An 11,530-nucleotide genomic window follows, 5' to 3' on the forward strand; every position below is an offset into this window, starting at 1 on the left:
ACTTGCAGTTCAAGAACTTTATCAACTGAACTCTCTCTCAGCGCCCAATTCAGCCTACTTTAAAGAGAGACAATGTGAAAAGGAGACAAAAACCTTTATGTCAGCTACAGAAGGACAAACTCAAAGCTCTATGACCAGAAGAAGAGATCCTGTCGAGATTTCCCTCTTGCCACAAGACAGCTCATTTTACAGACCTTCAGCTGGGTCTGCAACTTGATGTATCAGATTCTTCCTTCTAGAAAAAGATGAGCCGCTGAGAAGCAGAAGATGAGATTTTCAGGAGAAGTTTAAATGAATTTTATAGCCTATGCCATCTCTATCAAATGACACCAGCACCTCCATAATGCTTGTTAAAATTAATACTGCTTGAGCAAGCCTAAAATGGTGGGGATGTTTTAGTAAGTCTGCATGTTATAGTACTGTCCAGTATGGAGTCTGGGTCCAAGAACATGATGGGTTTAATGCAGTTGCAAAGGAAAGACCATCATGCAGGGAATTGATAGATAGTCTAAATGGTACCTGGATAGACTCTTGGGATGGATGGGCCTGGGTAAACTACTGCCTCACAGTTGGAGCAACTAGGCATCCAAAGGCACAGTGCCAGCAAAGTTTTACCTTCTCAGGGCTGGGGGAGAGAGTTTGTTCTGTACTCACTCCTGGTGTCTGGTGGTTGGCTGGGCGTTTGTGGTTTACAGATGAATTGCTCCAATCTCTTCCTTCATCCTCATACAGCTCTCTCCCCATGTCGCTGTCTCGTCATGTTGTCTTTACTCCATACAAGTCCTCTCTCCCCTCATCTCTTCCTTCTGTAAGAATGCCAGTCATATCAGATCAGGAGCCACACTAATGCCTTCATTTTAACTCAATTACTTCTGCAAATGCCAGCGAGATGGCTCAGTGGGTAAGGGTGCTAGCTGCCAAGCCTGGTGACGTGAGCTTCACCCCATGACCCACACGGTAGAAGACAGATGACCCCACAAGCTTTCTTCCAGCCTCCAAGTGTGCACTGTGGCACATGCACATACCAAATAACGAAATAAAATGGAATTCTTAAATAACCTATTTCCAAATAAAGACATACTCTGAGGAGTGGGGATTGAGATTTTAATGCATCTTTTTGGAGGAACACAGTCAGCACGGTAATAAGAACCTGCTTTTCTTTCTTTGCCCCATTTGAGACAACACCAAGTGTCACTGATGACACCAAGTGTCACTGAAAGGCTGCAGGCTTACTTAAGCTCAGCCTCTGCAGTGTTGGCCTCTCTGTGAAGCTGACACATCTTTCAGTGCAGCCATGTTTGGGATGAGTGGCCATCACAGTCACCAAGCAAGAACCAGCAGCTCCAACATCAATGTTAGAGAATGCCGATCCTGATTCCTCAAATCAGGAGCAAGAGCACTAACTCCTGTGGTAGGGAGGAGCGATGACTCAGTAGATGGTCCTCACATCAGCCAGCCCATTCACAGCAATTTCTGCTGATATTAGGACCCTGGTCCTCAGCTAGGAACCTTGAAAGTCTGCATAGCATCCTATCTTACCTCAAGCTTGTCCCGTCTTACAAATGAACCTTAAAACTCATGCTAATTTTTATGCTATTCTGTAGTGTGAGCTTATTTGCTTTAATATTCAAATAAAACTTCAAATAACTTACAAAAGACCATAATTAATTCTCTGGGAGGAAATACCACGTTTACATCCTAAAGCTTGTGTATTCCTGCTTTATAGATGTCCTATTTGAAACAGACCAGACTAAAGACAGAGCTGAGATTAATGACCTCGATGCTCCCTCTTTTCAGTGGATCTGTAAGCACATTATCCAATCAACAGCAAATCTCAAAGAAGTGAAGAGAGACATAAGAGGGGCGTGATGTCTTTGTAGCATCTTACCATGTGAACCTTTAAAAAGGAACAATAGAGCTGTGAGGAGGACCAGGTTGAATTGGAACTCGAAGGCAATATGAGGGTAAGAAATATGGACTCTGTCTTCATAGAGCAAGGATGTTTTGACCACTTCCCAGTGTGGGAGGCAAGACAAACTTTCCCTATGGAAATCTAGATGGAACAGCAATTGCACACCCACACTCACAGTCCTAGATTACATTTTTATGGACAGAATGCATGGAGTAGCCTTCTTAATCCTCTAAAAAAGTAAATGTTTTTAGGTCAACTTGGGAAGGAAATCAGGGTCTAAGAATGAGGAGGGGCAGAGAGAATGGGGAGGGAGAGAAAGAGGGAACAAGGAGAGAGGAAAGAGCAGGGAGAGAAAGAGAGAGAGAAACATCTCAGGGATGTTTGATCTTCGCCTCTTTCTCTCTTGCTCCTACCCAGGAACTTTCACCAAGATGGTAACTGTAGCCAGGCAGGCACCTACCTACCAGTATGGGGAGCACTTCCCTCTGGCCCGGTCTCCATAGTGTGGAGAGAACCCAAGTATAGCTTCAGTTTCCCTACACATTGGCTTGCCTTGTGGTGTCAGGTACAGACACAGTCCCTGGAATGGGGTAGAGTGGAGAAACCAATCCCCAGCTTTCTAGACAAAGGAGGAAGGATGGAGGACCTTGGGAGGCAAGGAGTGCTAAGAAAGGAGAACCTACCTACCCACCCAACCTACCCACCTTCCCCTCAACCCTCTACAGGGACTATTAGTCCTGATAAGTCTAACCTAAGAAGTCATGATCATCTCAGTCCCTTGACGGTGATTGGTTTAAGCATAAATACGGACTACTATTCCACCCAATGAGAAATGAAATAATGTGGCAGCAACAGAAGGAAGATTTTGGCAAAGAATTCTTAGATTTTAGAAGGAAAGAGAAAAATGCAGTCCTGGTAGAATACATCGTGTCTGTGGGCTGAAATCCCAGCAACCATGCTGGGACCCCAATCAAAGCTGGCAAAGGACAAAGTTGTCACTCTGAGACTGGCAGGATGAAAAGGTGGAAAGACTTAGAGCCACAGAATTAACCAGTCTGGACCGGACTTTGTCCACAAGCTGCTTGTCAGGACAGTAACCATGTTTCTGCTGATGTTTTGTCTTGTTTCCTTTCACGCCATTTCATTTTGTTTTGTAGTCCGCTGAAACAGTTTTGGGAAAGTTAATGTTGAAAGTTACGTGAGTATGCTGGGTACAGTGGAATTCCAGAACTGGAGAAGCTGGGGCAGGAGGCCCATGAGTTTGGGTCAGCCTGGGCTACATAGAGAGTCCCTATCTGAGGAAAAAGAAAACAAAAAGTCACCTAAGAGCAACGCCCTATGGTACATTATAAGATTTGAAGGTTGCTAGACCAAAGGTCCAGGGTCAGATCCTCAGGTGACTGGAACAACCCTGCCCTCACTCTATATTACTTTAAGTCCCTCCTCTAGGTTCTAGATGGTGTTTGCTTGAAGGAAAAGTGGAAAGACAGTAGCTGAAGAAAAGGGGACCCAAGACTGTTGCAGCATCCTTAAAGTGGCTTCTCAGGCAGGCAACGGGCTATACCCCCCATGATGCTCAGCTAAGAAACACCGAGGTCAGCTCTCTGAGGAAGGCTGGCACAACCCGTGTGCTAGGCAAGACTTTTAGGTTACCGCATGGTTTCCACAGGAATTAGGTTTTAACCAGCATTTCATCTTCATCAAATAGATGTTCCATAAATGTTTAAATAGATTTACACAGAAGAATTCTATGAATATAAAAGTCCCGGCGATCTGTATTTTTTCTCCAGGCTCCTCAAAGCCCAGGCCCCATTTCTGTAAAGTTGTGAGGGTGGGTGCTGGACTCCGCATTCTGCTTTGTGTGCACGTTTCCACACATGTGAACCGAGTTCACACACCTTCCGGTCTTCGTGGTCACAGAAGACTCTGATGCATTGTGATCTACTGAGCCATTTCGGCTGCTGAGTATCTGGGCATTTTCCATCTTCCCCTATTATGGACGTGATGCCGTATATACCCTGTACAAACAATTTTATTTTCTTACTTGGATTAACCTTAGGATCAAACCCCAAGAGTAGGATTACCAAGACAGAGGGTTTGAGTTGTTGCATATTTCTTGTTACAAGTTTCCAGTTACACTTCAAGGACAAGGACAATTACAGTATGGCCAGCAATGCATGTGGCTTCTCTTTGCAGACTGAGGGTGTCTGTATATCCTATTTATTTTGACTAATATAATGTTGACAGTTCATAGCTGTCAAAATCTCTATTTCTTTAATCTTACTCAGATTTGGATAGTTTTTTAAATCAATTTACTGTGTTTTCTTTTGTGTGTGTATGTTCCCCTGTGTGTGCACATGTATGGGGAGAGTGCATATACACATATGTGTGTATGCATATGGGAGACCAGAAGTCAATGATGAATGTCTTCCTTAATCATTTCCCACCTTACTTTTTTAGACAGGTCTCACTATGTAGCTCTGGCTGACCTGGAACTTGCTATGTAGACCAGGCTAGCCTAGGACTGACAGCAATCCACTTGCCTCTATCTCTGGCTCCTGGCTGCTGAGGTAAAAGGCTTGCACCACCACACCTAGTTTAGGAGAAATGGCTCAGTGGTTAAGAGCACTTGCTGCTCTTACAAAGGACCCAGGTTCGGTTCCCAGCACTCAGATGGTAGCTCATAACTGCCTGTAACTCCAGTTCCAGAGTATCAATACCCTCTTCTGGCCTCTATGGGGAGCAAGCATGCTTGTGGTACACACACATATGTGCAGACAAAACACTCATACACATAAAATTAACATATATATTTTTAAAAATTGTGTGTGTGCATGCACACATGCACATCTATGCACGCCATGTGTAAATGAGGTGCCCAAGAAGGCCAGAAGACATCAGCTCCCATGAAGGTGGAGTTATAGGCCAGTTATAAGCCACCCAACATGCATGCTGGGACTGGAACTCAGGTCCTTTGGAAGAGCAGCCAGTGCTCTTAACCACTGAGCCACCTGCCCTGCCCTTCCACCTTAATTTTTGAGTCAGGGGTACTCACAGAAGCTAGCCAGCAAACCCTGGTATCTTCCTGTCTCCACCTCCCTAACTTTGGGATTACAGGTACATGCTACCACACCCGGCCTTTCCCAAGTCCTGGGAATCAAACTCAGAACCTCATGCTTGCAGGGCAAACACTTTAACCACTGAGCCGTCTTGCCAGCCTCTGGTTTACTGTTTCAAACTAGGAAAGTGAAAAACAGACTTCCACAAAGCAGATCTGTCCACTCTGGTGATAAGGCAACATAAGCCTGTAAGTTGTAGCTTATAAAATGCATAAATAAAAGATGCTGCAAATGAAAGGTGCCTCATTATATTTTAACAAAATCTTCATATCCTTCGTAAGTTGTCAAATAAAATTCAAATAAAACCTGAATAATTCTTTACCTATATGGAGCTTACTACAAGCCTTATTTATAATAGTGTGAATAATTTTCTAATTTTTCACTTCAATTGTTTTTTACTTGCCAAAGTCACAATCCTTTTATGATTGAGTCAATTCACATCATTTCTGATGATGTCGTCTCTTACTTTAAATATCACAACTCTTAATACATTTATGTTCTGTCATAGATATAAATATGCTCTTGTATCCTTTTAGACAGTCTATTATATATTTTATGTATTTGGATGTTTTGTCTGTATGTACATCTGTGTGCCACGTGCATGCCTGGTGAATGAGATCCCACTGTATTGTGAGCTGCTTGAGACTGCTGGGATTCAAACCCAGGTCCTCTGGAAGAGCAGCCAGTGCTCTTAACCACTGAACCACCTCTCCAGCACTGTTTTATCCCTTTTTATTTCTTCCTAGTTTGTCTTACAGTCACTTGTTAGGCCAGTTTCCTTAGTGCCTGGACTTCTGAACTATGTGGTCAACTTCTGCCTTTAGAACCTTAAGGGAAAATGAGGGCATTTATTTGTACAGTTGGGACACTGGTGCAGAAGAGCTGAGAATTCACAGTGCCCCAGTACATGTGCCTGATTCCTCAGTAACACACAGAGCTTTTCATGTGCATCAGAAGGAAAAGAAAATGCAGGGCAGCGGGCAGGACTTACTTCTGTGTGAAACCACAACGGCCTCAAAATAAAAAGTTCCAACAAGAAAACCACTTTTAAAATGCATGACATTCTCATAAAATGTTTACTTTGAACTTGATAGACTTCCAAGTTCACACCCTGAAATCCCAGCGAATGCCTAGAAGCTTGGGGCACAGCCAGATTTATCATCAGCTCCCCGCTACTCTGGGCAAGGGGCAGGAGGCTGGAAAGTCTTTGTGTCAGCATCTCCTTGTTTGAGGAATCAGTTTTCAAGGTCTGCACTGTCAAGGCCAAAGGCGGCTTCAGACGTGCTACTTTGTCAACAAATTAACAAATATCCATTAAGGACCACAAGCCATCTTGCTGGGAAACAGCACCAGCTGTTGGGTAAACAACTCCTAGCAGAGAAAAGTAATATATTTCAGCTAACAGCTCCTTCCCCTTGCTACAGGCCAGGTTTAATTTTTGCAGCTGTGGAGCTGTCGTTTGGGTAACCAAGTGAGTTTCACAGCCTGAAGTTAAAGCTGGAATTTGTCCATGGGGTGGGCTTCCCTTTCTGCCCACGGGGCCCACCCTGGTGACCTTTTTAGCCATTCAGACAGAGATAAAGCTATTTCTCCTTCCGTTTTCCTAGGAACAGCCCAGAAGCAGCAATGCTTCAGACAGTTGAATGTGTTCTGTTCACTAATGAAAATCTGGTTTATATTTCTGCATGACTATGTGCTGGCAAATATAGTACCTTAAAATGAATTTTACATGTCCTGTCCCTGAAAATGATTGCTGGTTCATGAGAAATACACCCTTTCTTTTTGTTTTTGAGGGTTTTTTTGTTTGTTTGTTTGTTTGTTTGTTTGTTTAAATCTCCCCAATGTTTTTCCCAGTAAGTTGCCAGACTAGCCCAGGCCAGTGAAACACAAGTCTTCTTCTGCTTCTGTGAAAATAATCTGGATTCAGCAGGTGCTCCCTGGCTTGGCCAGCTGGGACCCTACAATTGAGGTTCCGTCCCTAATGCTGTCATTGCTCCATCCCAGGAGTCCCAGAACCCTGACACAATCCAACTGTCCTGGTTTGCTTCTCTGTTTTCGGTGATAAAACACTGACCAAAACCAACTTGGGGAGGGATCAGTTTCAGCTCACAACTCCCAGGTCACAGTCCAACAGGGGGACGTTGGGGCAGGAACCAAAGCAGAGACCGTGGAAGGATGCTGCTTACTGACTTGTTCCCATGGCTTGCTCAGTTTGCTTTCTTACACAACCTAGGACCACCAGTCCAGGGGTAACCCCACCCACAGTGATCTGGGCCTCCCACATCAATCATTAACCAAGAAAATGCACCACACACATGTCTTCAGGTCAGTCTGATGGAGGCAATTCCTCATTTGAGGGTCCCTCTGTCCAAGTGATTCTAGCTTGTATCAAGTCAACAAAAACCAACCAGCACACCAACCATTAAGGGCACAAGTATGAGCCAGAACCTCTCTGCCATTGCTGCCCCCATGAAACTGAGCAGCTCACTGTGCCTCGCTTGTCTCAGTTTCCTCATCAACAAAATGGGTGAAATAATGCCTGCTAGAGGACTGCTAAGAAAATATCTAGTTTCTTCCTGTATCCTCACCCTGGGTCGGAGAACTTTGCCATCTTACATATACCAATTGACTCCCAATCTGCTAAAGGCTGATGAGAAGCAGAGACAACCCTGTCCAGTGCCTCTGTGCTTCCTCGACACACCCTCTTCCTAGGCACAGATACACCACCAGCACAGCCAGTCTCTGTAGCAGCCAGCTAGAAGCTGACAAGTTTGCTGATGGCTAGGACTCCAGTCTGGGTATAAGAATAAAGGGCAAGGTTGGGGGGCTGGCTATATGACAGGAACCCCAACTTGTTTACCTGTTCCAGCATATAGGCAATACTTCTAGTGGGTTGCCCCCCAACAGGGAAGAGAGAGAGAGAGAGAGAGAGAGAGAGAGAGAGAGAGAGAGAGAGAGAGAGAGAGAGAGAGAGAGAGAGAGATGTAACTGCCACTGATGTTATATCCTGGCCATAGATTCACAGAGACCCCTGAAGGGCAATAGCCTCTGTCTGTTAAGCTACCATCATTGAGCTACCTGTCCACACCCTGCTCAATTAGCCTTGGGGGCCAGGAACAACATCCATGCACTCTGTTCCTCCTCTACATCCATGCACCATCCCTCTGCTCCTTATTCTGAGCACATGCACGCATACATACTGTGCCTCACCTGATCTCTTTCTGATGGTCCAGGTGCTAGCCTTCAGTTCCTCTCATGCGGTGCTTTGTTTCTGAAGGTTTTTCCCTTGCAGTATTCCAAGAATGACTGGCGGCAGAATCATTTAGCCAGCTACAGTGATGCGCAGAGCATCTAGGAGTTTGTGTCCCCAGGCTGTCCAAAGCCCATGTACAGCTGGCACAAGGATCTGGAGAGAGAGATGGGTGAGGTAATCTGACCCCAAGCACATCAAAGGTCAGGCAAGGCTGTGACTTCATCTACACCATACTTTTTCTCCTCCTACCTATTGCTGTCTTTCTCTGCCACTGGTGTCCCCTAGGAATGCCTTTCCAGTGGATCACTTCCATACCTCATCTTATATCAGGATCTGCTTCTGGGCAGCCTGACCTAAGACAACACTAGCTTGTCACTCTGATGAGACAGAGAGCTGTTCAACCATGTGTGGCTTCTCACTGTGTGTATGTACATACGTGTGCATGTGGAAAGGGGTGTGAGAATAGGCATGCTCATGTGTAAGTAAATGAGTGGATAGGTGTGTGGCTTGAGAGTGAATTTAAGCATATTCTGGGAGAAAGCATACTTTGCCTATATATGCATGTGTCCAGATATGTCTATGTTTCTGTTTATAAATATCAGTGTGAGTGAAGGGGGTGTGCTAATGTGTGTTTGAGGAGTGGTTGGTGTGTGCAACACACAGGTGCCTTTGTCTTGCTACCTTACTGGGGGTTAAAGGCAGAAGCATCTGAGCATGTCAACCAAAGCCTTTCTGACAGTCCGAGGTGCTGGGCCACAGGAGAATAACATTTCACTGTTAACCTGCCTCTCATTCTCAATTAAGCAAACACCAGATCCATTTCCATAAAAGGTCCACTGACAGTGAATAAAAAACTTGAGGGAGACAGCGTGCCTAGGTGAAGGAAATGCACCTGAGCTCAGAGTTTCCTTTCCCTTAGAAGGATGGCCGCCAGCACAGGAGACACGCATGCTCTGTTTGACTTTTCCAAATGCTTTGGGTGTCAGGAAGCAAGAACCACCACCACTCCCCACAGAGAGCTGGGGAAACAGCCTTCTACTTTGTTTTGTAAACTTCAGCAAGTCACTTCTCCTCTCTATGCCTCAACACCCTCATCTGAAAATGAGAATGATAACAGCATCGTTTAGTCACAATAGTATGCCTACTATATCAATTTTCCTGCTGTTGAGAAATATTAGTTTAAAATATGTTACATTCATTTATGCTGTGGAATATTTGCTTAACAAAGCAAAGATGTGTTGCGTTCTTTTTGCATTTGTTTAACTCTGTAAAGCTGTGTTACTGTGCCTGTCTAAAACACCTAATTGGTCTAATAAAGAGCTGAATGACCAAAAGCTAGGCAGGAGAGGGATAGGCAGGGCTGGCAGGCAGAGAGAATAGAAGAAGGAGAAGCGAGAGAGTGAGGAGTGAGAAAAGAAGAAGGAGAAGAAGTTGCTAGGGGCCAGCCACCCAGCAACACAGCCAGCCACAGAGTAAGAAGGAAAGAAAAGTATATAGAATAGAGAAAGATAAAAAGCCTAGAGGCAAAAGGTATATGGGATAATTTAAGTTAAGTGAGAAAAGCTGGCTAGAAACAAGCCAAGCTAAGACCAGGCATTCATAAGTAGGAATAAACCTCCATGTATTTATTTGGGAGCTGAGTGGTGGGCCTCCAAAAGAGCAAAAAGTAAAAAAGGAAGAAAAAAAAAAACCTACATGCTGCCACAACAAATACCATAAACTGAGTGGCTTAAACAACCAAAACTTATTGTCTCATACTGGAAGGGGCTAGAGTCCAAGATCAAGGTGTTAGTGAGGCTGGATCCCTTTGAGAGCTGTGAGGAAAGGATCTGCTCCAGGTCCTCCTTGGTGTGTGGTGGCTCCCTTCTCCCATATCCCACCTTCTCCCTGCATGCCTACCTGCGTGTTCACATTTTCCCTTTCATAAGCACATCATTCACATTGGAGCAACAACCACATCCTAACAACCTCACTGGAACTTGATTGGCTTTCTAAAGACCCTCCTTCCCAATGAGACCACATTCTGAGCTACTAAGGGCTTGGAGTACAAGTCAGCTCCCAGCATTATCTGTGGATTCAAATGAGTTGGTTTTAGTTCTTAGTTCAGTACCTGGCATGTAGTGCACACTTTTCCATGATGATAATGATGACAATTAATTACACAGACTTCGTAACTTTTGTGTCCTGTACTAATGAAATGTAATGTAGAAAGTGGTTATGAAGCAAACTGTAAGAAGCTTTATTGGGCACAAAGGTGCAAGAAAAGATAAAAGTCAGCCAAAGGTGTTTACTCGATGTTTGTTGGGAAGCCAGTCCCCACCAGTTCATGGAGTATTTGAGCCTACTTTGTACAAAGCAAAAATAGATTGTAACACAAAATGACCCAACTTTTTAACAGTTTTGTAACAAATGTTGGTCCCATCACATCTGCAAGAGACACTTCCCATGGTCTTCTCCCTGGAGCCCACAACAAACAAACAGAACCAACCCAATAACAAAAAAATTCACCAGGAAGGAGATGGGTCTTGCCTCAAGGAGTCTCCTTTTTCTTTGCCTCCTTGGCCTTAGACCACAGGACCCAGGAGAAAGAAGAGATCTTTGACTGCCCTGGAAGTCAAGGCTCAGGGGAGTCCCCAGGACTAATACTGCAATTGCATGTTTATATCGGTCTTAGGGTTTCTATTGCTGTGGAGAGACACCATGGCCATGGCAGCTCTTATAAAGGAAACATCTAATTGTGGTGGCTTACAGTTTCAGAGGTTCAGTTCATTATCATCATGACAAGAACATGGCAGTGTGCAGGCGGACATGCTACTGTAGTAGCTGAGAGTCCTACATCTTACAGGCAACAGGAAGTCAACTGACTCACTGGGCAGTATTCTGAGCATAGGAAACCTCAAAGCCCGCCCCCACACTAACACATTTCCTCCAACAGGGCCATACCCACCCCAGGTTTCTTTGGTCATGGTGTTTTGTCTCAGTCATAGCAACCCTCATGCTCATGACATCATATCTGTAAGACAGCTGTCCCTGCAACACCAGGTGCTCCTTTTGCTTCTCCAGTTTTGAGGTGCCCAGGTTTCCTAGGGATGACACTTCTAGACTGCCTTATCTAAGACCTATCTTCTCAGTTCTCCCTCATCTCTTACCTTTCTAAATTAAACTCCTCCTGTTGCCGTAACTAAAGCGGTTCCCCACTCCCCTCGGGCGAAACTCAAACAACCAAAGGGCTAACACAATAACAAA

At 44.7% G+C, this 11,530-nt stretch overlaps 1 long non-coding RNA gene across 1 annotated transcript; it reads right to left on the reverse strand.

Annotated features, from left to right (window-relative positions):
- Positions 1–621: 621 nt before the first annotated feature.
- On the reverse strand, positions 622–11,180 carry LOC131914466 (uncharacterized). The gene is made up of 3 exons (XR_009380145.1): positions 11,034–11,180; positions 8,242–8,437; positions 622–806 (listed from the first exon to the last, which is right to left on the reverse strand). It is a non-coding gene; the product is annotated as an uncharacterized LOC131914466 (long non-coding RNA).
- Positions 11,181–11,530: the final 350 nt, after the last annotated feature.

Source organism: Peromyscus eremicus, chromosome 7, assembly GCF_949786415.1.
Source record: "Peromyscus eremicus chromosome 7, PerEre_H2_v1, whole genome shotgun sequence".
NCBI lineage: Eukaryota > Metazoa > Chordata > Mammalia > Rodentia > Cricetidae > Peromyscus > Peromyscus eremicus.